Raw genomic sequence first — 25,052 nt, 5'->3', positions numbered from 1 at the left:
AGAAAAGATGCACAGCAGCTCCCTATTACATAATATTTCTACTATACAGATATAATAGATGTAAATAAACCAAAGAATATAGGTACATGTAAAATAGTTAGAAAGTTTTAAGTCTTGAGGATTTATTACCTTTGTTTTAATGTGATTGATTTAATGATAAATTTGTATAATGTAATCCTTAATTATGACTGTGCTTAATAATTGGCCTGAACATTTTCTGAAAATTTTAACAATCAGCTCTCAAATTCCAGCACAAGCCAGCCCCAGCATCTCACTGGAATGAGAGATTATTAATGTCCATTTTACTGATGAGGAAACGGTTCTGTAGTCCAAACACAAATGTGTCGATTGAGTAAATAAATCTATATGAATCAAAATTATTTCACCAGTGCTCCAGCAACCTGAGATCCTGCTCATATTTATCTTCTTGATCTCTGTATCAGTGGGCCCAGCACGGCAACTGGCTCAGGGGCAGAGCTCGATCGATTCTTGTCAACCTTGCCCTTCCTTCCCTATTCAGCTGTTTATAAAGAAGGCTGACCTACAAACTTATTTTGGTGAGAGCAGAGGAAAGATCTATTCTTGAGCAGTGAAACACAACTAGCTTACCCCACTCCATTTTCCAGGTCTGACCTAGCTCTGTGACCTCAGCCCGCCACTGCACTCTAAAGCTCAAAATGGAAACCACGTGATACAAACAGAATAAGAGAATAATTACAAAAGGCTTTTTGTAAACTGTAGAGTACTGCATTCTAGGGATTTGTTCTTTTGAAAGAAGAGAACCCATGGTAGAGGTGGGAAGAAAGGTTTTCTCACTTCTCTATAGGTATCCATATCTCTTACTAAAAAATATATTGACTCTGGACAAGATGGGAGAAGCCCTCCCACTATAAGCAACTATAACAGTAGACAAAAAATATATGAAATAATTATCTCCAAGCACTGTTGCAAGCAGCAGTGCAGGATTCCATTGGCTTTCCACCTGGACACACTTTTTTGTAATGTAAACTAGGGAGAAGGATCTAGAGCAGTACAATCTAGCTCAGCTGGGGAGACCGAGATGAGAGTTTGGGGTCATGATGTTTTTGTAACATGACATTACAAAATTATGTATACATTAGATATTTATTCTGGATTCAAGATAGACCAATGTATTTTAACATGACATAGTATGAAAAGTTTATTGATATGGTTTCAGATTCTGCATTGCAACTAATCTCACTAATTTTTTGATGATACAGTTGCTTTTCATAAAAACATATTTTTTATGTGTAATGGGGTTTATAATTGCCATTTTAAATAACTTAATAAACATTTACAATTTTCAGTTCTGATTTATAATATTTTAAACATAGATAAATACAATGCACTTGAAGGGCCACAAGACAACAGTATTTGACAAGGGCTTCCCTAGAGTCAAGGTTATTCTAGACCTCTAATGGAGTTTAAAAGAAGGGTCGAAAGGATTGCACTGACCTGAAAGTAAGTTAACTGCCTAATAGGACAAAATTCAACACTTTATTAAGATTTTATTAGGAATGATTAGGAAATTCAGACACTCAAAATTTAGTATCCATAAAATCCAATATCCAACCAAAAATTACTAGACATTTGAAGAACCAACAATATGTGGTCCATATCTAGGAGAAAATTCAGTCCATAGAAACAGACCCCAACAAAATGACAGAGATAATAAAATTAGCAAAAGAAGAATTTAAAAGAGTCACTATAAATATGTTTGTATTTAGGATTCTCCAGAGAAACAGAACCAACAGTGTAGAGTTTTATTATGATGGATTGGCTCACGTGAGTAGGAAGGGTGAGAAGCCCCACAATCTGCCATCTGCAAGCTGGAACCCCATGAAAGCCTGATGGTCTAGTTTCAGTCCAAACTTGAAGGCCTGAGAACCAGGGGAACCAAGAGGGTGTCCCAGCCAGAGTCCAAAGGATGAAGAACCAGAAGGTCCAGTGTCCAAGGGCAGGAGAAGATGGATGTCCCAGCTCAGGAATAGAGAGCAAATTCACCCTTCCTCCAACTTTCTACTCAGGCTCTCAGCAGACTGAGCGATGCCCAACTGTATTATGTCAATCTTCTTTATTCAGTTGACTGATTCAAATGCTAATATCTTCCAGAAATACAGTGACAGACACGTAGAAAAATGTTTTACCAGCCAACTGGGCATTCTTTGGCTGAGTCAAATTGACATGGCCATGCATGGTGGCTCATGCCTGTAATCCCAGCACTTTGGGAGGCCGAGGTAGGCAGATCACTTGAGGCCAGAAGTTCAAGACCAGCCTGGCCAACATGGTGAAACCCTTTCTCCAATAAAAATACAAAAAAAATAGCCAGATGTGGTGGCATGCACCTGTCGTCCCAGCTAATCAGGAGGCTGAGGCAGGAGAATCACTTGAACCTGGGAGGAGGAGGTTGCAGTGAGCCAAGATCACACCACTGACCTCCAGCCTGTGCAACAGAGTGAGACTCCGTCTCAAAAAAATACAAACAAACAAACAACAAAAAAAATTGACACATAAAGTTAGCAATCACAATGTTCACAAGTATAAAGGAAAAGAATAATGTAGAGGAAACATAAGGAATCTCAAGAAAGAAGTAGGCCGGGCGCCATGGCTCACACCTGTAATCCTAGCACTTTGGGAGACTGAGGTAGACGAATTGCTTGAGCCCAGGAGTTCAAGACCAATCTGGGCAACAGGGTGAAACCTCATCTCTACGAAAAAATAAATTAGCCAGGCATAGTGGTGTGCACCTGTGACCTGTGGTCCCAGACACTTGGGAGGCTGAAACAGGATCATCTGAACCAGGAGGTTGAGTGTATTGTGAGCCAAGCTCATGACGCTGCACTCCAGCCTGGGCGATAGAGTGAGATCTTGTCAAAAAGAAGAAGGAGAAGGAGAAAGAGAAGAAATAGAGGCTATAAGAAAAGAAACAAATAGAAATTCTATAATTTGAAAATACAGTATCTATAATTTGAAAATACAGTATCTAAAAATCTAGAATTTGAAAATACGGTATCTAAATTTCACTAGTTGAATTGCTAGATGGCTTAATAACAGACTAAACACTGCAGAAGAAATGATGAGAAACTTTAACATAGAACAATACAAACTATCCAACATAAGGACAATAGGAAACAAAGCTGGAAACAAAATGGAACAAATTTTCAGTGACTTGTGGGACTGTATCATGCAGTCTAATATAGATGTGACTAAAGCAGCAGTAGGAGAGAAGAGACTGGAGCAGAAAATATATGGAAAAATAATGATGGAAGTTTTTCAAAGTTTTTAAAGTTCACTAAACTTTAAGCAGGATAGCCAAAGACACACACACACACATACACACACACACACACACACACACACCCTAACCAAGACACATCATAATCAAATTGCTAAAATCCATGATACAAAGAAAATTTTAAAAGCACCAGAAGAGGAAGAGTTAAAACAATGGGCCGGGCGCAGTGGCTCACGCCTATAATCCCAGCACTTTGGGATGCCGAGGTGGGCGGATCACGAGGTCAGGAGATGGAGACCATCCTGGCTAACAAGGTGAAACTCCGTCTCTACTAAAAATTGCAAAAATTAGCCGGGTGTGGTGGCGGGTGCCTGTAGTCCCAGCCACTAGGGAGGCCGGGGCAGGAGAATGGCGTGAACCCAGGAGGTAGAGCTTGCAGTGAGCCGAGATCGTGCCACTGCACTCCAACCTGGGCGAAAGAGCGAGACTCGGTCTCAAAAAAAAACAAAAAAACCCGAAAATACACATTATATAAGAAAAACAATAAGAATATCCAAAGTATTTGTAAAAAGAAATGCAAACTAAAACATAATAAAATGATGTCATTAAAAGGCTGAAAGAAAAAAAAAATTTCAACCTAGAATTCCATATTCAGTTAAAATACTCATTAACGATTAAAGAAACGACAACAACAAAAATTTCAGACAAATGCAAAGTCAGATAATTTTTCATCAGAAGGCCTGCACTCTAAGAATATTAATGAAAATGTTTCAGGCTGAAGGAAAGTGACATTAGACAGGAACTGAGTTATGAATAAAGGAATGAACAGTGTAATTCTATAGGTAGATATAAATAAAATACTTTTATTTTTTAATGTAATTTAAGGCTTAAAATTGACAACAATATATTTCAGTATTATCATAGATTTAGAAGTAAAACATACAACAATAATAACAAATAGTGGAAGGGGATAACAGAAATAAACTGTGCTAAAGTTCTTACATTTACATCAAGTTTTGTAATAGTATTTGAAGGTTTACAATGATAAATTATACATGTATACTGTAAATATAAGAACAGCAGCCTCAATAAATATATATATACACATATATGTATATACATATGTCTACATACATACACATGGAAATTAATAAATAAAACACTGAGATGCAGATAATAAACCAATATAGAACACAAGGTAGAATACTAAAAAAAAAAAATCTGAAAAAAGTACTCATTTTATCCAAAGAATGACAGAAAAGAGAAGGAAAGAAACAAATAGAAACAAATATAAGGTGGCAGGCTTAAACCCAAGCATACCAATTTTACATAGAATGTAAATGGGTTCAGCACTCCAAATGAAAAATAGAATTTAACAGACTAGATGGAAAAGAAAGACACAACTATATGTTTTTTCACTAAAGATACATTTTATATATAATTACATAAGCAAGTTAAATATAAAATAATAAAAATAATATGCCCTACAGCTAGGAATTGTAAGAAAGCTGGAGTGGCTATATTGATGTGAGACTAAGTAGATGCTAGGACAAGAAATTTTTCCAAACGTGAAGAAAGGTATTTTATGTCAATCGATAGGTCAGTTTACTAAGAAGACATAACAATCCTAAATCTGTGTGCCCCTAATGACAGAGCTTCAAAATACTTGAAGCAAAAATGACAGCACTGAGTGAGAAATGAACAAATTCACGATTATAGATGAAGATTAATAAAGGCATGTAGACAGAAAAATCAGTTTAGCCTATCAGTGAAACTGACTTAGTATTTATAGAACACTGTATCCAACGACTTCAAAATATATATTATTTCCAAGTAGGCGTGGAATAGTTCTAATACAAGGTATGTGTGTTGGGGCACGAAACAAGTCTCAATGAATTTTTCGTAATTAAAATCTTACAGAGTATTTCTGTGGCCAAAGGAATTAAACTAGAAGTCAATTACCAAAAAATCTGGAAAATCCACAAATATTTTGAAATCAAACAACACTCTTGAAAATAATGCATAGGTCAAAAAAGAAACATAAGGGAAATCAGAAAATAATTAGAACTGAACAAAAAGAGATCACAACCCATCAAAATTTGTGGGATGCAACTAAAGCAGTGTTTTTTGTTTGATTGTTTGTTTGTTTTGAGATGGAGTCTCGCTCTTGTCACATTGACTGGAGTGCAGTGGCTCCATCTTGGCTCACTCCAGCCTCCATCTCCCAGGTTCAAGTGATTCTCCTGCGTCAGCTTCCTGAGTAGGTGGGATTACAGGCACACACACCACACCTGGCTAATTTTTGTATTTTTAGTAGAGTGAGGGTTTCACCATGTTGTCCAGGTTGGTCTTGAATTCCTGACCTCATGTGATCCTCCCGCCTTGGCCTCTGAAAGTGCTGGGATTACAGGCATGAGCCACCGCACCTGGCCTAAAGTAGTGGTATAAATAAATTTTTTTAACTTTTATTTTAGTTTCACGTATACATGTGCAGGTTTGTTCTATAGATAAACTGTCTGTCGCAGGGGTTTTGTGTACACATGATTTGTCACTCAGGTAATAAGCGTAGGACCCAAACAAGCGTAGTTGTTTGATCCTCACCCACCTCCCACTCTCCAACCTCAAGTAGGGCTGGTGGCTATTATTCCCATCTTTACGTCCATGTGTACCCAATGTTTAACTCCGGCTTATAAGTTAGAACATGCCATGTTTGGTTTCTGTTCCTGCTTTGGTTCACGTAGCAGAATGGCCTCCAGCTCTATCTATGGTGCTGCGAAAAACATTATCTCATTTGTTTTTATGGCAGCATAGTATAGGAGGTAATTTATAGCTTTAGGTATTTCTATTAACATGAAAGAAAGATTTAAAAGTGTGGACCTAAATTTCCACTATAAGAAACTAGAAAAATAATAGCAAATTATATCTAAACTATTCAGAAAAAAGGCAATAATAGAAAGGGTGGAAATAAATGAAAAAAAATGGATAAACAACAGATAAAAATCAAGGCAACAAAAGATTGGTTCCTTGAAAATATTAATAAAATTCATAAACCCCTAATTCCACTAGTCAAGAAAAAAAGAGTAATCAGTTACTAGCAATATAAAGAATGAAAACACTATAAAAACTACCAACATTAAAAAGATAATAAAGGAATATTGAAAGAGCTTTCTACCAATACCAAAACCTATTTCTTAAAATACACAAATTATTAAAACTGATAGAAGAAGAAATAGAAGTTTCAAATATTCTACATCTATTAAAGAATTTCAATTCATAAACACCTATCACAAAAAAAAAATCAGGTTCAAATGGCTTCCCTGGTAAATTTTATTAGGCTTGCAAGGAAGAAATAATGCTACTCCTACATAAATTATTTCAGAAAACAAAGGAAGAAGGAACAATTTTTACCTCATTTTATGAAGACAACATAACCCTGATAGCAAAACCAGACAGACATTACAAGAAAAAAAAAAAAACTTCATTAACATAGGTTGAAAAACAAAAACCTTTAACAGAATACCAGGAAATGGAACTTGACAGTATTTTGGCAACCAAGAGGATAATATATCATGATCAAGTTCAATTTGTTTTAAGAATGTAAGGTAGTTTTAATACTTGAAAATACAATACACCACATTAACAGAATATAAGAGAAAAATTATATAATTATCACAGTGAATGCACACTTTAACAATGTGTAAAACCTGTTAGTGACAGAAATTCTTAGCATAGTAGGAGTTGAAGGAAATGTTCTCAATCTGATAAAAGGAATCTATAGCTAACATTCTACTTAAAATAAAAGATTAAGTACTTTTTCCCTAAGGTCAGGAATAAGGTAAAGATGTCTTTCCTCATAAATTTTATTCAACGTTTTACTGGAGGTCCTAGACAGTGCCATAAGACAAGAAAAATAAAAGCCAAATATATTAGGAAGGAAGAAGTAGAACTACCTTTATTAGCTGATGACATCATCCTGTATGTAGAAAATCATAAAGAATGTAACAAAGTGCTACCAGAGTGAATAAATAAATTCACTGAGGTCACAGGATACGGTCAATATAGAAAAATAAATTATGTTTCCATATGTTTACAGAAATCAATCTTAAAATAACATTTAAAAAAATTTTTCAATAACACACAAAAATATAAGTAATATCACAGAATATAAAATACTTATTGGAAAAACATATCAATATAACAGAATAGAAAATTCAGAAATAGATCTAGACTTAAATGGTTAGTAGATTTTTCAACAATGGACCAAAGCCATTTATTGGGGAAGGAATTTATCTATATATAAAATAGATGAAACTTGACTTATATCTCACACCATATACAAAAATTAATTTCAGATGGTCCATGGACCTCAATGTAAAAGATAAAAGTAAAAATCTTCTATATTGAATCTCAGATAATTTTTTCACATCATTAAAGTGATCAAAAGTTTCTTAGGAGACAAAAAGTACCTATCATGAAGGAAAAATAACATGGCAAAAATGGACTTCATTAAAATTAAGCATACCTACCTTTCAACATACAACATTATAAAGTGCATATTAAGACATACATGTTGAGAAAATAGTCAAAAGACTGATACTGGGCAAGGCGTAGTGGCTCACGCCTGTAATTCCAGCACTTTGGGAGGCCTAGGCATGTGGATCACCTGAGGTCAGGAGTTTGAGGCCAGCCTGGCCAACATCATGAAACTCCATCTCTCCTAAAAATAAGAAAATTAGCTGGGCCTGATGGCGGGCACCTGTAATCTCAGCTACTCGGGAGGCTGAGGCAGGAGAATCACTTAACCCCAGGAGGCAGAGGTTGCAGTGAGCCGAGATGACGCCACTGCACTCCAGCCTGGGCAACAGAATGAGACACTGTCTCAAAAAAAAGACTGATACTCAAAATATATAAATGTATGAACAACCCTTAAACCTCAATATCTGAAAGATAAATGACTCAGCTTCTTTAATGAACAGGAAACTCAAACCGGAACTTAATTTTAAAAATACTCAAATGGTCAAAAGCACACGAAAAAGTGTTCAACATTAGTCATCAGGAAAATATAAATAAAACCATGAGATAGTGTCATGCACTGACTAGGATGGCTGAAACAAAAGAGATTGACAGCGCCAGATGTTGCTGTGGACCTGGAAGGAGTGCAAAATGGTAGGATCAGTTGGAAACCAGTCCAGCAATATCATAAAAGTAAATATACACCTACACCAGGACCCAGCAATACCACTTTTATTGTGCACCCAAAAGAGATGAAAGCATATGTACATAAAAAGACTCGTACAAGAATATTTATAGAAGCTTCACCAACAATAATAAATAACTATACAGAGTTCAGATGTCCATCAAAAGGAAATGAATAAACAATTAGTGACATATACATACAATGGAATACCATACAACAATAACATGTAATAAACTATGAAACATGCCACAACATGAATCCACCTCAAATACTGAACAGAAGAAGCCAGATATGAAGCAGTACTGTGTACGATCCCATTCAACTGAAGTTTTGAATAGGCAAAACTAATCTCTGATGAAAAAAAATATGGCTAAAGTCATTTTTCTTCTTACCACCAAGAATGCCAATGTAAAACCCTTAAATACACACACACACACACACACACACACACATCACAACCTTCTGACAGATGATACCAAATGTGACTTAGACTTCTCCTTCACTGAGATGCAGAAATTTGATTTTTCCCCCTGCTAGTACAGAATCCTACGTACTCAAGAATGCAAACTGTAAATCAATACCTATGACTTAAAGGTGACATTTCAACAATTGTACATCCTGGAGCCTCTCAGGATCTCAGGATCATTTTGTTCCTGTCAAATATCTAACTTTTTAAATAATTTATGAGCATTTAACTCCACTTCTTACAATTCCAGGAAGAACTTTCTTCATTTTAGATGTGTATGTTGTCATTCAAAGAGCCAGTTATTTATTCATTAAATATTATTGAACAAGTACTATGTGGCAGGCACTAACTATATTGTGCAGTGTGGATATAATAATGGAAAAGGCAGTCACAACCTAGACCTGAAGCTTACATGGGGAGGAAGAGAGAATAAACATCAACTTAGGGGTTGTACCAATAGTTGTTCTTTTTTTTTTTTTTTTCTGAGACAGGGTCTCACTCTGTCACCCAGATTGTAGTGCAGTGGCATGATCTCTGCTCACTGCAACCTCTGCTTCTTGGGCTCAAGTGATTCTCCAGCCTCAGCCTCCCAGGTAGCTGGGACTACAGGTGTATGCCACCAACGCTCAGCTAATTTTTGTAGAGACAGGGTTTTACCATGTTGCCCAGGCTGGTTTCGAACTCCTGAGCTCAAAGCAATCGGTCCGCCTCAGCCTCACAAAGTGCCAGGATTACAGGTGTGAGCCTGTGCCGGACCTAATTGTTAAATTTTAATTGTAATGATTGTTAAAAATAAAAAGAATTGGACAGCGTAGGCTTCTTATGTGAACATTTACCCAGAAGGCATGATCTTGTCTTGGATGAATGGAGTCAGAATAGAGATCAAGGAGTGCTTCCTGGAGGAAGAAGCTTTTGAGTTGGGCTTTAAATGTGAACAAAAATGTATTTGGAGGGTGCTAATATTTAAGATGCCATGAGAAAACCCCACATTGAGGAAAGCAGAGATACAGTCTGATGAAACTAGCAAGGTCTGTAATAAGCAGGGCTGTGTTAAGAATTTTGGCTTGATCAATAAATAAAATCAGTGGGGAAGCTATTAAGGAATTTGCACTATGAAGGGATATGACCATCTGGTTACAGTGTGGAGAATAGACAGGAAAGTATGGGTACAAGCAGTGGGGAGACCAGATTGAAGATAATAATAATAAACAAGTGCCCTTATTAATTTCCAAGGAGAGACGTGCTCTGAAGCCCATGGAATATCAAGATAGAGCTAATTTGGGACTTAGATAGTCCTACTTTGAAGAATTAGCAAATACATGGCACTGCTTTGTGGACAAAAAACAGAAATCTAACAGGTTTAGCAGAAAAAGTGAAAGAAGAGTGAGAAGAAGAGGATATAAGAATAAACAGACCCAAGAAGATGGCCTCAGAAGACAAACACCTGGGATAAGCTATGTGCCAGTTTTTCTTTTTAATTTTTATTTAGATTTAGCAATTAATAAGAGCTCATTCTGCCTCAAAAGTGAACCAAGGGCTTTATATTTATCACAGAACTGGAGGTTTAGGGAGGTAGAGTAATTTACTCAGGGTTACAAAATCTGTAGGTGGCAGAGACAAAACTTGAACCAAGGGCTTTCTAGTGTGAAATGTTGACTCCTCACACTACATGATGTTCCTCTTTAATGGTTACCTCCTGCCCTTGGAGTTCTCCATTACTCCAAGCCCATTATGTTTGGAACGACTCTGAGTTCTTCTATACTTCACCACGGATACATGAACCTTAGCCCTAATGGAGCCTTAGAAATTGGCCGGGCGCGGTGGCTCACGCCTGTAATCCCAGCACTTTGGGAGGCCGAGGCGGGCGGATCACTTGAGGTCAGGAGATCGAGATCATCCTGGCTAATGCAGTGAAACCCCTTCTCTGCTAAAAATACAAAAAATTAGCCAGGTGTGGTGGTGGGCGCCTGTAGTCCCAGCTACTCAGGAGGCTGAGGCAGGAGAATGGCATAAACCTGGAAGGCCGAGCTTGCAGTGAGCCGAGATCCAGCCAACAGTGCAAGACTCCATCTCAAAAAAAAAGAAAAAAGAAAGAAAAGAAAAAAAAAAGAAATTAAGTAGATCAATCCCCTAATTTTATAAAAGGATAATGTGAGATTTAGGGAGATGCTGGGTTCCACCCAGGGCCCCTCAACAAATATTGGCAAGTGAGGTACAGAACCCATAGTCTTCCATTAAACCATACTATTTATTCAGCTGATCCATCCTCTTTATAGATTTGGGGATTTGGCAAACCCCAAATTATACTGTTTGTAAGTTATACTGAGCCTGGGCTAGCCTGATAGAGAAGGGCACTTCTCAAGCACTGGTCTGTAAACTGAGTAAACATCAAAATGACTTGGAGAAAAGGAGGTTTAAGTCTAGACAATTATTTTGTTTAGTTCCCTTCTCCAGTGGGAGGAAGAAGTATTGCTTTATATATATAAACATATATATATACACACACACATATTTATATATATATACACATATATATAACATATAAACATATACATGTTATATAATATATATATAATGCTGAACATTTTAGAACTTGTAGCTGTACTCATTGTTTGACTGTTCATATTCCTCAGGGAAAAATACCTTCTACTAATGCAAGAATGATTATTTGGTTACCTACAACTTCAATTTAGATAGGAAAACTTAATTTCACAAACAGTAAAATAATAACCTCCATTAGGTAGAACACTGCACTAGTTAATATTTCCAAAAGGGAAATTTGCATTATTTATGCTTTAAATTATACATTGGTACCCAAAAGAAAGCACAAACTACCTAGAAGATATTTGATGATCTAGCCTTGTGTAATTAAATGCAATTAATTTGCAATTATTCCACATTCTGGAACTATTCGAATCTCTTGGCAATTCTTGGCAAAGAGGCATCCACACCGATCCCAACTGGGAGAGGTCCTTTCTGGGTAGGAGGGACCCGGGTTTGGCAGCAGCAAACTTGAAACTCAAGGGAGACTCTTCATGTTCCCAAAGGAAATCCTGGGGCACCATGTCTATGGTGAACAAGGGTGCTTGTTCAAAATGCCAAAGTTTGATTATTTTAAGAGGATTCTCCTCTTTCAATAATCTCTGGGTACACTTGGAAAGAAATTTTACCTTCTGTGCTGTAATTGAATGGATTTTATATTTTTAAGATAAAGAACATTCAATTTTACAACTCTAAAAGGAAAGTCTACAGGCTGCTTTCTCTAATTCAGTCCTAAAGCTCTTCTCTTTGATGAGGAGCAGATATTGTTTAATTTCTGACCCACCAATATGTCTTCCAAGCCTATGGAGAGACGGGGGTGCTCTGTACTTCCTTCCTGTTTACCACTGTAACTTCTTCCCTGACTATATTCTCCACTGTGGAAAAACTCAGAGTTGTGACTAGGAAACAAAATTCCTGGAGGTATTTAAAAAAAAAAAAAAAAAGGTAGGGTAATGCAATGTGTGGAATTTGGATTAAGCACTGAAATGTTTTTAATTCCATCTCCACTGTTCACTATTTGTGTGATATTAATGAAGTTAAATAACTTCTCTGAACCTCAGTTTCTCCACTGAGGTAAAATTCTTTCAGCATTATCATGATGATAAAGTGAGACCCCTACAATGTAATAGGTTTCTAGCATAATCCCTGGCAACGAGTTGAATCCCACGATTGTTCCTTCCATTAAGAAAAAAAAAAATTTTGAACCAACCCCCATGTATCGTTTCACAAACCCAGAGGAGCCCATTTTATTTTAGATAAGACACTGTGAGAACTTAAAAGGAAAGATAGGGAAGAAGTTTGAGATAGGCTTTGAGCAAAAACAAGAGACAACCAACAATAACAGGGGATTTGCTGTAATCATTTCTGGAGATCTTTGCTGCATAATGCGGGTTCTTCTTGCACAACAGCCAAACATGAATTTGACAAATGAAATGACTGTTTTGGTCTGTGGTAGGTCAGAAAACAACAGTAGACCAGAAGGCCGTGAAGGGGATTTAAATTGGGTAAATCTTTCAACCTCTTCTGACAAGTTAAGTATAGTTGGCCTTGATAGAAACTGCCAACAGTAACTTCTCAGTTTCCAATATCCCCCCACACCGGTGGACACCTGGGATGTTCATAGGCATTACTGTGTTTGTTTTGGATGTGGAAATACGTGGAAATAGAATGAGATCTTCCCGAGATTCTTACACATAATTGTTTCTTGAATTTCACTAAATTGTGGAGTAAGGTTTATTTTGGAGCCTGCAACCCCAGATAATGAGGTCATAGCCCCAATTTAAACCAGAGACCAAAGCCAGACTTTTTTAGCTTAGATGTAACACATTCAGAAAACACACACAGAGAGAGAGCAGATAATATATATTGTGTATTTATTAGAGTCAGTAGTTTGCTCTTATTTTCTTCCTTTGGTTTCCACACACACCCTCAGAATGCCTGCTATCAATCACACCCCTTAATAGTGACAGACATAGATGTGATCTCAGGGAGTAGTGCATTTCTATTGTTTGATGATGAGGAATTGGGCTGTCCCCACTCAACTCCATGATTGCGAGATGAGGAAATCAATGCCCAAAACAGGGGTGAACAGCTCCCATAATAAAACTGAAGAGGGAGTACTGCTATTAATAATAGTTAATCATCAATAATAATGATAATGATCATAGTAATGACAGTAGTTGGGCTGCTTACTGAGCACATTCGAAGCACCGTGGTGAGAGCTTGCAGACATTTTATTGTGTAATTCTCATAATAATCCATTTATTGTCACCATTTCACAGATGAGGATACTGAGGCTGAGAAGGTGGTCACATCACTGGAAAGTAACGGGGAGGGAGTTAGAACTCCTGTATGTAAAGTCTTTTAACAACCACATGGGTTTAGGTTAAGGATAAACTGTGAGCTCCACACATAGTCACTCCCTCATTCAAGAGTTATTTATTGCATGTTGACCCCATCGCTGGGACTAGGATAGATGGTAAGAACACAAAGATGAATTAGACTCAGTGGTTTCTCCAGCATTGCAAATGAGGCACCTGTGAGGAACTGCTGGCAGCTGGTGTGGTGAAGAAGCTGTGAGAGGTTGGGAGCTGTGGCTGAGGTGATTGAAGCAGTGGGCCAGGCTCCATTAGGGAGGATCTTGTGACCGCAGCTGTGGAAGTTCACCTGTATCCTCTGCACATGTCAGGGGTTTAAGTCATGTTGAGGCAGAATTGGATTCAAATTCTAGAACAGTATCTGACTCTAGATCATGAATTAGTCGGGAAGGGTCCAAAATTGAGACAGGAAGTCTATTTAGAGAAGCACTGGAATGGTCCAGGCAACAGAGAATAAGAGCTTGAGTTGTGGCCATTATAACTGAGACAGTGAATTCATAAACTACTTATGAGGTTGAATCAGCAAGACTGGTGAATATTGGGGATTGGTTAGATTTGAAGAGGGAAGGAGAGAAAGGATTGCAGTAACTCTTATAATATGGCTGTAGGGACATAAGATGGTCCTGAGACCATTCCATCAAAGAGCAGAGTTTTTGAAGGGTGGAGAAGTAGAGCCATTAAAAAGGGAGTTTACTGTTCTCTCTGCTAGCACCTTGATTTCCTGTCCACTCCTGGAGTCCCACTTCATCACTGTTCCCCCAAAAGTCCAGAACTTCATGAATTAAAACAGAGGCTTTTCTCTCAACTATTGTAGTTGGTCATAATCCAGCTCCATAACCAAACATGACCCTCATCCTCAGAGGAACCAGGGTTGTACAGCCAGACTTTGTCTCCTACAGTGCTACCTGTTTTTTTCCAGCTTCCAAGTGCGTGGTCTCTAGATAGTTGAGTCATAATTTCCCAGGATGGGAGGTTGCACCAAACACCTCCTTTTTAATAAGCTACTTTTAACCTGCCTGTGTTGACATTCTGCCTTGTTATTCATAATAATGTATGAAAGTTTCATTTGAAGTTTGCTTTACCACTGGACTACCTATAACAGACTAGCTTTTTGGGCTAACTCCTGATTAGCCTGGATAGAAGCCATTTTGGCATGGCATTTTCATGGGAGTTTGGAGATTTAATAGTTCAAATACCTGCTCTCTGTAGACTCTTAAGACCCTCAACATTTCATTCCATGGAGTCTTTTCTACTTACTCTCATGAATGAGAGCTGGCTTGGTGCACACCTCTAAAATGAAGACCAAAACTTCTAATAGATTATCTTTGCCCCCATTCCCTAACCCTGTACCAATCCAGATAATTTTGTTAGGCTTTCTATGTGACCCCTTGTCTTTTGCTTTCCTCCTCCTCCTCAGAGGTGAGTCCAAACTTTGCACAAAAGAAAAAGCTACTAGATGATGTCCAGCAGCAGAAAATATACCTTTAACATGAGCTGTGGGGAGCAAAACTTAATGGACTGTACTCACTCAGAACTGCTAGAGCCTGCAGCTACAGAATTTATAGAATCAACACACACACACACTGAGCTGCATTGTAATATATACAAAGCTATCCAGAAAGAAACTTAGGGAAACTGACAAGTGTAACTACCCAGCTCAGTGACTCCAAAGGATCAGGATTTGCAAACTTCTGCATCCCCCTCACAGTCTATGTTCTAGCCCCAGTGAACCACTCTAGCTCATACCCTGGGAATGCAAAGATTTCTTTTTCTTCCAAGTATAGGCATGCACTTCTCCCTTTACTAGCTAACCTTTCCCTTTTTCTCATCTAAGTTTAAGAATAATTTATTGGGAGAAATATTCCCTGATACCTACAAGTTAGATTAGGTGTCCCTGCCCAAGTTACAAGTATATGTGATATGTTCTGGCTCTGTGTCTCCACCCAAATCTCATCTTTAATTGTAATCCAAATTGTAATTCCCACATATTAGGGTAGGGACCTCAGAGGAAGTGATTAGATCATGGGGGTGGTTCTCCCATGCTGTTCTCTCTCCTGCTGCCATGTGAAGAAGGATGTGTTTGCTTCCCCTTCCACCATGACAGTAAGTTTCCTGAGGCCTCCCCAGCCACACAGAACTGTGAGTCAATTAAATCTCTTTCCTTTATAAATTGCCCAGTCTTGGGTATTTCCTCATAGCAGTGCAAAAATGAACTAATACAATGTTGTAGTGCTTTCTTTCCCTGTATTCCAATAATCATTTTACCTTTCTGTATGACTAAACTTTAAACTTAAGGGCCACAACTCTCATCCCCATATCCCCAGCAGTTTGTACATGTACTGCATACAGTACTTAACAGAGATGAAGATGGTAATGAAAAAATAGGAGGTTGCCTCTGCTCAACGTTCTCACTCAGCATGAAAACAGGAAGAGAATATAACCTTTCTGACAGGCTCACTCTGTTAGGTTTTTCTACTAGGGTGACTCCAACCAGGACAGAGAAACAAGCCTTATCTAGCACTTCCCCAGCCGTGATGGGCTCTTCACTGTGCCCCCAAAAATATGACTCTTCCAGGGTCTAGGAAAACACTGACTTCACAGAGAACAGAAAGCTCAAATTGGGTATCATGAGGCACGACTCAAAGAAGACCCAGGCATTATTCCTGCAGATGCTGAATGTGCTTTTCAAGCCAACGCTTTGGAGAGAAAGCCTCACCACCACCTCCTATCTCTTCATGTTCTGCACTCAACCCCTGGGACACCATTGCCCATTTTACAGACCAGCACCTGCATACCTCCCAGGCACCAGCCTGTTGGTGCAATCCTGAAACTCACTGGACTGGCTGCCCCAATCTCCTCTAGTGACACGAAGTGTGCCATGTCTTAAAGATGCCCACCATATGCCAAGTTGAGAAAATGGGAAGGTGCATTCAGATTTTAACCTCCCTGTTTACCCTTTTTCTGGCGCCTCTAAACCAGGGTTCACTAATACTGCTTTACATGCAAGTTTTCAAAATCACATCTGTCTCTTTCCTTGATTGTGGTGGCGGGAATTCTTTCCCCCCTATTCAGAACTCTCCCAATACTTGCCTCTTTAATTGGAGAACACCCTTCAGGTTTCACTGTAGTCACAATACAACATCTTTGATATTAAAGGTCAGTGCAAAAATCATTGCAGTTTTTTACCATTACTTTTAATGGCAAAAACTGCAATTACTTTTGCACCAACCTAATATTAGGGTCTGCCTCTTCTCTAAGGCTCTTAAAGGCACAAAACAAGTCTTACTTTTCCTTATCATCCTGACAGGAATCTAGTACCAGAGGCTTATACATATTTGGCAAGTAGTACATATTTATGAAAAGAAATGGAGTGAAATTATCTGGAATGAATGGATTCATTAAATGAGGCATGGTTTGGCACACCACACATCTGCAAAAGAATGCAATATTCAATAAGCATTTATAGCCTCTTTGATTATTTTTGATGATTTTGATACTAATGTGCTTTTGATTCAGTAGTAAATGGAAGCAGAAGAAATGCAAATGCACATAGAAATTATTGTGAACCGTGAGAAAATCACTAGAATGGCTACAGAGAAAAATAACGACAGCATCAAATGATGGAGAAGATGTGGAGCCACTAGAACTCTCATGCATTGTTGGTGAGAGTGTAAAATGGTAAAATCACCTAGGAAAATTGCTGAGTAGTTTCTCTAACAGTTAAACTTATATCCACCTAACGACCTAGCAATTCTACTCTTGGGTATTTATCCAAGAGAAATGAAAACATGTAGGTCTACAAAAAAGATCTTATGAAAGAATGTTCATAGCAGCTTCTCTCATAGCAGGGAAACACTGGAAAGAAGCCAAATGTTCATCAACAGAAAAATAGATAAACAAAACTGTGATATATTTATACAATGGAATATTACTCTGCAAAAAAGGAATAAATTATATGCATAAAACAACATATATGAATCTCAGAAATGATATACAGAATGAAAGAGTCAGACAACACAGAAGAACATAGTGTACAATGTCATTATATAAAATTTTAGAATTTCATAGAAGACTCGCCTACGGTGATAGAAATCAATTCAGTGGTTGCTTCTGGGGTGGAGAACTGACTGGAAATTGGCACAAGGGAACTTTTTGTGGTGAGGGAAACATTCTGTGTCCTCGCTGGTAAATGAGGTTACACAAGTATATGTGTTTGTCGAAATTTGAGTCAACAGCACACTGAACAGCATGTCATTGTATGCAAATTATACCTCAAACTAAGAAAGTCATTTTGGATACTTTGTCTCTCAAGTCTCAAACAAAAAGAAGCCTAGATTTTTAGGGCAGAAAGAAGCCTGAGTAAATCCTAAGGTCCCACTCACTGTGTAGATGAAGAAACTGAGTCCCCAGATGGAGAATTGACACGTTCAATATCGCACAGAAGTAGTGGCTGAGGCAGAATGAGAACGCAAGGTCCTTAATGTGCAAGAAGGTTGGAACTTCATCGAGTGATCCCTTAGAAAGGAAATGCTGGGAATTATTACAATGGGACAAAAGGAATTGCGGTTTTTGCCATTGAAGGTAATGGCCAGAACCACAACCACTATTGCAACAATCCAATACTTCACCCCTACATTACCCTTGCTTAGATATTATCAGTTAATTGTCCTAGTGTGCCCTTGTACCCACCCCCACCCTGCTCAATACTATTCCACAACCCCTTCTTATGGTATTTCACCAAGGTGGATGATTTCCTAAGCTTTAGCTTCATGAATACTAGGGCAGAGCTAAACTAACTAGAGTAAACTAGAGTTGCATTCTCTCTAGATATAGGAGCTCTAGGTTTTAGGTTTTAGGTTATCCTAGGGCCAATGCAGAGACCCAAAAAAGAAACTCAGTGACTCAGAAGAAAGGTAGAGAAAACCCTGGTTGTCAGAAACCAGGAAAAACATAATAGGATCAGACACAGAAGCCCAGGCTGCTATAGAGACTGGCCAGAGGTCACTGAGTTGGGCAGGAAATGGAGCAATGAGAGGAATCTGCCCATTCCCTCCCATCACCCATGCAAACCAGGCTGGGTTACTTGCTCTATTCTAGACAGTTTCTCTCTTACCAGACAGGCTCCTCGTGGTGACCTCCCATCCCATTGCTGGCTCTCTGCTCTTTACTGCAACCACATGTCACTTGGATACCCCAGAGAGTGGCAGGAAAGCATCAACCAGGTAAGATGTGGTCCCCAGACCCATCACCTCTCACTAAGGAGAGGGATACTGTTTAACCATGACACTACTCTGAGACAAAAACCTAAATTTTTACTCATAAAAAATCAGTTGTGAATCATCCCCCTGTGATTTCAATTCCTTGCATGTCAGCTTAGGAGGGATGCTTCTGGGTACTGGCTGATTTTGCTCCTTGGCTACTTCTTTTCAGACAATAAAGTCCTTGGTAGGGCAACCACCCCTATCTCCTTCAGTATGGACTCCTGTATGTCCACTCTTACTGAAGGGACAAATTGTGGAAAGGCAGGCCATAAGCTCCCAGTTGAAAGCTCTCTCTTGAAGAGAGGTAACCAGCCTATCAGCTGTGCAAGACATTTTGTAAGCTTCAAAGGGCCATCTCTTATACAATACCAGACACTTAGTAGATGTCTTTTAAAAACCATATTATTCCAGTAAAGAATGAATGAACATTTGCCTTCTGGAATCTGTGGCATTGCATCTGAGTGTATTCTGGGAAAGAAAGCAATTGTGCTTTGGAGCCCGGTCAATCTGTTTCAGGGCACACATTGCTATACTGCCCATAGATATAGAATGTAACTTCTCTGAGCCTCAGTTTACTCATTTTCTATATGAAAAATAATAATACTGAACTTAAAGTAGGGGCTTGTAGCCTGGAGTCCATGGATCCTTAAGGGTACCTTAAGATGCCCTTAAAATTGAATATAATTGTCTATATAAATGAATTTTTATGAGGGAAAGAGTTTTAGATTTCATCAGATTCGTTAACTAGGTCAGTAACTTCTTTAAAAAAAAAGAGAGAAAAAGAAACCACTGTGGCCTTAGATATTTTTGTGAAGATGGAGATAACATATGTAAAGTGCCTGAGAAAGCTAGAACGCACTGCAGCAGCTGCACAATCATCTGGCCTGTGCAGCGAGCTTTCTGAGCTTCGGAATGGGTTATTCCAACTTTTATGAGTCTGCAACCTTCAAAATACGCCCTTTGAGTGGCCATCTAGGTCATTCGAGGCAAATTCCTCATTCTCTTCTGGACCCAGTTTGTTGTCTATAACAAAAAAGTTGTACCTGGTGTTCGCCCGAACCTTGCAGATGTTAACATTCTGACTCTGTGCTCCCCACCTTCGATGATAGGAATAAAATGCAGGTGAGCATCAATGTATTTAGCTGTGTTTCATTTTCCAGAGGGGTTAAGGAGAGTGGCCTCTGCTTTTTACTTCCAAGAGAACTTAAGTTGGTTACTGGAAGTCAACTTCAGTGCAAAGAAAGGTCTGGGAACAGGGTGTGGGGAGGGCATTCTCAGGATTGTGCAAGGAGCAAAGCAGACCAGGGCCTTTGGGTTTCTCCTTTGAAAAGAGGTGATGGAGTCAAAATCCCAGGTTTTGGAGGAGCAAAGCAGTTCGAAGGGGCGGAGTGCAGGTGGGTCACCACTTCTCTGCTTCTTCCAATCTCTCAATCAGCTGAAAAGGAAACTGAGATAAACACTCATGTTTGGAGGGCAAACCACCAATTTGCATAGATTTAGGCAGGAAAGAGCCCTTTTGGCTCTCTTCCTCTTTGGCTTGCTTCCAAAGGCTCTTGAAGAGCTTCTCTCATGTAGACCCCTAGGTTAGGGTAGACTTTTGAACCCACCCTCTGGTTGGCTTTGGGGGAAAGAAGACAGGAGTCTGAAACACCCCTCCCATGCACTTCACAGTTATACCAAAGACCTGGTGTGAGCATTTGGAGCAAATGCACTGAAAACCCACTCATCCTTGGCTAGTTCTTAGATGAGTCCATTACCAAGCCAGGCAGAATTTCTCATAAAAGGGGGCTCTGGGTTATCCCAAGGAGTGGGTTCTCCATATGGGGGCTTTAGTTACTTATCTAGTTTACACATTAGCCCACCTCAAATTTCACAATTCCCCAAAAGGAGTTGAAACGTGACCCATTGCTGTGGTGTGAATATGGTTGGTCCCCACCCCAACTCATGTTGAAATGTGATCCCCAAGGTGGCAGCGTGGTGTCCAGTAGACAAAATTCGTGGATGGCAGGAAGACTACAAGGAAATCAAAACAATGAAAGAACCAGAGTCTGATCATATTTTTCAGACAGGAATAATGGCAACATCTCATTAAAATTGATGCAAAAATAGACACAAAACACACCTACTTTGATTTAGAAGAAAAAACTAAAAACACAAAATAGGTTGGAGAAAAAAAGACCAAGCAGGAACATACATGGAAAAAAAAAAGCCAGCAGTGTCCGAGTCAACAAGAATGATCAATATAAAGCAAGGGTGATGTCTGGCTGATGAAGAAGTCAATACAGATTTGGGATATATTAACAGAAGTTGATGTTCCAGTGCAACAGAGGTGTTCATCTTGTCTTCCTCCTCCATGGTCAGCCCAGCCTTAAAGTCGGACCTAGTATGAGAGAAACTGCCAAACTGGCTCAATAGTACATTCCATGATAGGGACAAAATCAGAACGAAATAAAGAAATAAATTCTGAAATTTGGAACCTTTCCACCTGCAATAGGTTAACAGTCCTACCCTCAGAGGTCTCTAAGAATAAACTGAGTGACCAAGGCCAGGCCTGGTGGCTTACACCTGTAATACCAGCACTTTGGGAGGCTGAGGTAGGAGGATCACTTGAGTCCAGGAGTTCAAGACCAACCTGGGCAACATAGTGAGACCACATTTCTACAAAAAAAAAAAAAAAATTAGCCATACATGGTGGCAAGTGCCTGCAGTCCTAGCTACTTGGGAGGCTGAGGCAGGAGGATCACTGGAACCCAGAAGATCAAGGCTGCAGTGAACGATGATCACAGCATTTCACTCCAGCCTGGGCAACAGAATGAGACCTTGTCTTAAATAAATAAATAAGTGACTATATTGAACAAAATATATTACAGGAGAAATTCCTAGAGAAATTGGATATGAGAGATGCTGTGCACTTCCAGGGTGCTATGATTCTCCACTCTTTCTGTGAACCTTAATGCTATGGACAAGTAACAGAGTGTCCTACTAATGCCTTTCATTGTGTTAAGGCAGGTTTAATTGCTTGTCAAAGCAGTTGGTTTACCGGATGTCAAGCCTCCCTGGGGAGGCAAGGCTTGTGCCAAGTTCTTTGCCATCCAGATGGTCAGGGCATGGAGTATTCCCTGGAGGGACCTATGCTACCCATCCCAGAAAGCTGCTGGACCTTGGCATGTGAGAAAACCTGGGCCCCTCCAGATTTATATGGTGAGGGAGTGGGAGCTGCCCCACCTGCTGCTTTGGCTGCCCGAAGTCCCATCCCACACAGGTTCGATAGCTCCCTAGGAATAGACTGTGGCGTGGGCCCCAAAAGTTGTCTGGTAGAGACACTCATATTGGGCACAGTCTATGCCAGCCCACCCAGGCCTCACAACACTTCTCTGGCTCTGGTGTTTGCCGTATCCTGTCTGCTAGATTGTGAGGTTCCCTAGGATAAATATAGATTAAAAGCCGACTTCCTCTGGGAAGCTTTCCAAAATTAGGCCCTCCCCCACAACCCCAGACGTGAGCTTCTAGCTCCAAAATCCACAGTATGGATTTTGACTTCTCTTCTAGTGGAAACCACTTTCTAAGTTGAATTATAACTGTTTACACATGAATCTTATCTCTTGCTCTCTTACTTGTTCATTCCATTCTCATTTTAATTTTTTGTCCCCAGCACCTTTGTGTTGTCAATTTTTAAATCCATTTGTTCAATAATTTACTCATTCATTCAAAAAATATTAATTGAGCACATATTCAGTCTCTATTCTCATTGAACTGTCTCACAGTCCAATGGGTGAGGTAGATTGTAATCAAGTTGTGCTGTATAATAGGGAGGGAGGGAGATGACATGCTGAGAGTACAGAATATTGAGCTATGACCCAAGCAGGTTAGGGAAGACTCCCCTGGGCAGAGGAGAAGAGTGAGTAGGAAACAACTGGGCAAGAAGTGGGGAGGAGTGTGTTCCAGGAAAAAAGGAATAGCACGTGCAAAGATCCTGCAGTAGGAGAAGCCATGGTATCTGCTGGAACACGAAAGAGCAGTAGTGTGGCCAGGGCAGGGAGGAGCAAGGGGAAAGATAGGGCTGGAGAGGAAGGAAAGGATGAGTGATCAATTGGATGACTAATTAAATTCATGATTCGATGAATCAATGAGTGAATGAGAATATTCCCTGCCTCTTCACTGGGAATTATGTAGGAGCGTTGGTTTGAAAGCCAAGAGAGTGGAGCTCCCGTCACCTTTCTACCACTAGCTCCTCTATGGTATGGGATTAATCGGCCGCCTTTCTGAGCCTCAGCATGTTCCTCTGTCATGATGATAGAGGAGGGTATGGTCATTGCTGTGATGTTTTCTGTTACTGTTTACTGTGGATGCTGCTTGTAAGGTTTACTACAGGAGGTGCTGATGGAAGCTCTAAGCTTCTACCAGATTTCACAAAAGCGAATGCCTCCCAAGGCTGTGCTGGTCCCATAAATGCATCTAGCCAGCTCAGTGTTAAACAGCGGGGTTGATGTGCTGCCTCATACTTGCCTTGCACAACACCCTCCCAGGTAAGGCAGCACATTCCAGATCCCATTGGTCTGCAAGCTGCCGGTCAGGGCATGGGCACTCTATGCAGTGGCATGTCTACTAAAGAATCGTCTGAGAATGAGCTCCTTCAGGCAAAGCAAATAAAAATTAAGGTAAATTAAATGTTAGAAGTCACAAATCATGTGAATAGGAGGCTCTGCTGCCTCTGCACCTTAGGACAGAATGACCTTGGTCCCTGCCTATGATGCAATCTTCCCAGAGGTCCCATCCAGACACATGACTGGCCCTCAAGACAGTCATGCATTCTGCCCTTTGTCTCCAAATGCCACTTTCTGGCCTTTTCAGCCATTCACCAAACAATTAGCAGTGGTCCTGGTGTGCCACACCCTCTGCAAAGAACACTTGGCAAAAGACTTGAACTTGGTCTTGCCCTCCAGGAGTTTCCAGTCCAGTGAGGGAGACAAACAAGTCTCCATCTACAATGGAATATAGCATGCAAATGTCCTATAGAAGTTCACTCATTCATTCTCTCAGTCAGCCAACAAATAGACACCGAGAGCCTCCCTCATGCAAGACACTGTTTTTGCTCCAACAGAGCTTGTATTTCAGGTCCCATTTATATATACATGCATTATATGAAGCGTTAGATGGTAAGATGGAGAAAAATTCAGCAGAGAAGTAGCATAGGAAGAGCTGAGACAGAGGCCAGGTTGTGATTTTGAATAGGACAGCCAGGGTAGGCTTTATTGATAAGGTGACATGAGCCAGCACAGGACGCCAGGGAGCCTGTGGACAACGTCTACATAATGGGGAGCAAAGTGCTATATGACCTTTTGTCCAAGGATGCCAGCCTGGCTTTCCTTGGACCCATGACCACTTGGTGTAATTGAATTAAAGAAAAGTCTCAGAGCTCTTCAACTACTTTCTAACCCCCTACCTAATTGCATGTAGGTCTAACCATCTGAATCATAAATTAATATATTCCTGTAGTAGACTGACTAAAGGTCCCCCAAAGATCTTCTCATCCTAAACTCCAGAACCTGTGAATATGTTATATTCCATGGTGAAAAGAACTTTGCAAGTGTGATCAAGTTAAGGGTCTTTATGGGGCAATTATCCTCAATTATCTAAGTGGGCTGGATATAATCACAGGGTCCACATAAGAGGGAGGCAGGAGGGTCAGAATCCGAGGAGGAGAGGTAATGTCTGAGGCAAAGGTCAGTGCAGTGCGGGGCAACAAGCCAAGGAACTCGGGTGGCCTCTGGAAACTGGGAAAAGAATGGAACTGATTCTCCCCTGCAGCTTCCAGAACAAACACCGTCCTGTCGACACCTTGATCTTAGCCCCAGAGACCCATTTCCAACTTCTGACTGCCAGAAAGGTACGATAACACATTTCAGTTATTTTAAGCTGCTTAATTTGTGCTAATTTGTTACAGTAGCAAAAA

At 39.7% G+C, this 25,052-nt stretch overlaps 1 protein-coding gene across 6 annotated transcripts in view; it reads left to right on the top strand.

Annotated features, from left to right (window-relative positions):
- LOC129137475 (uncharacterized) overlaps positions 1-25,052 on the top strand; it is a 168,199-nt gene that overhangs the window by 87,693 nt on the left and 55,454 nt on the right. Inside the window, exons 10-11 of one of the 6 annotated variants that reach the window (XM_063797459.1) lie at positions 18,955-19,060; positions 24,908-24,986. The exons of 4 other annotated variants lie outside the window; for them this stretch is intronic. The gene's annotated coding sequence lies outside the window, so the exon portion shown is untranslated. Of the gene's footprint in view, positions 1-18,954; positions 23,472-24,907; positions 24,987-25,052 lie in introns of those variants that run through there. One more of the 6 variants, XM_063797461.1, reaches the window with a different exon arrangement.

The sequence above is a fragment of the Pan troglodytes genome, chromosome 18 (assembly GCF_028858775.2).
Source record: "Pan troglodytes isolate AG18354 chromosome 18, NHGRI_mPanTro3-v2.0_pri, whole genome shotgun sequence".
Lineage (NCBI taxonomy): Eukaryota > Metazoa > Chordata > Mammalia > Primates > Hominidae > Pan > Pan troglodytes.
The sequence above is the reverse complement of the archived record's forward strand: the minus strand, read 5'-3'. Positions and strand labels throughout refer to the sequence as shown.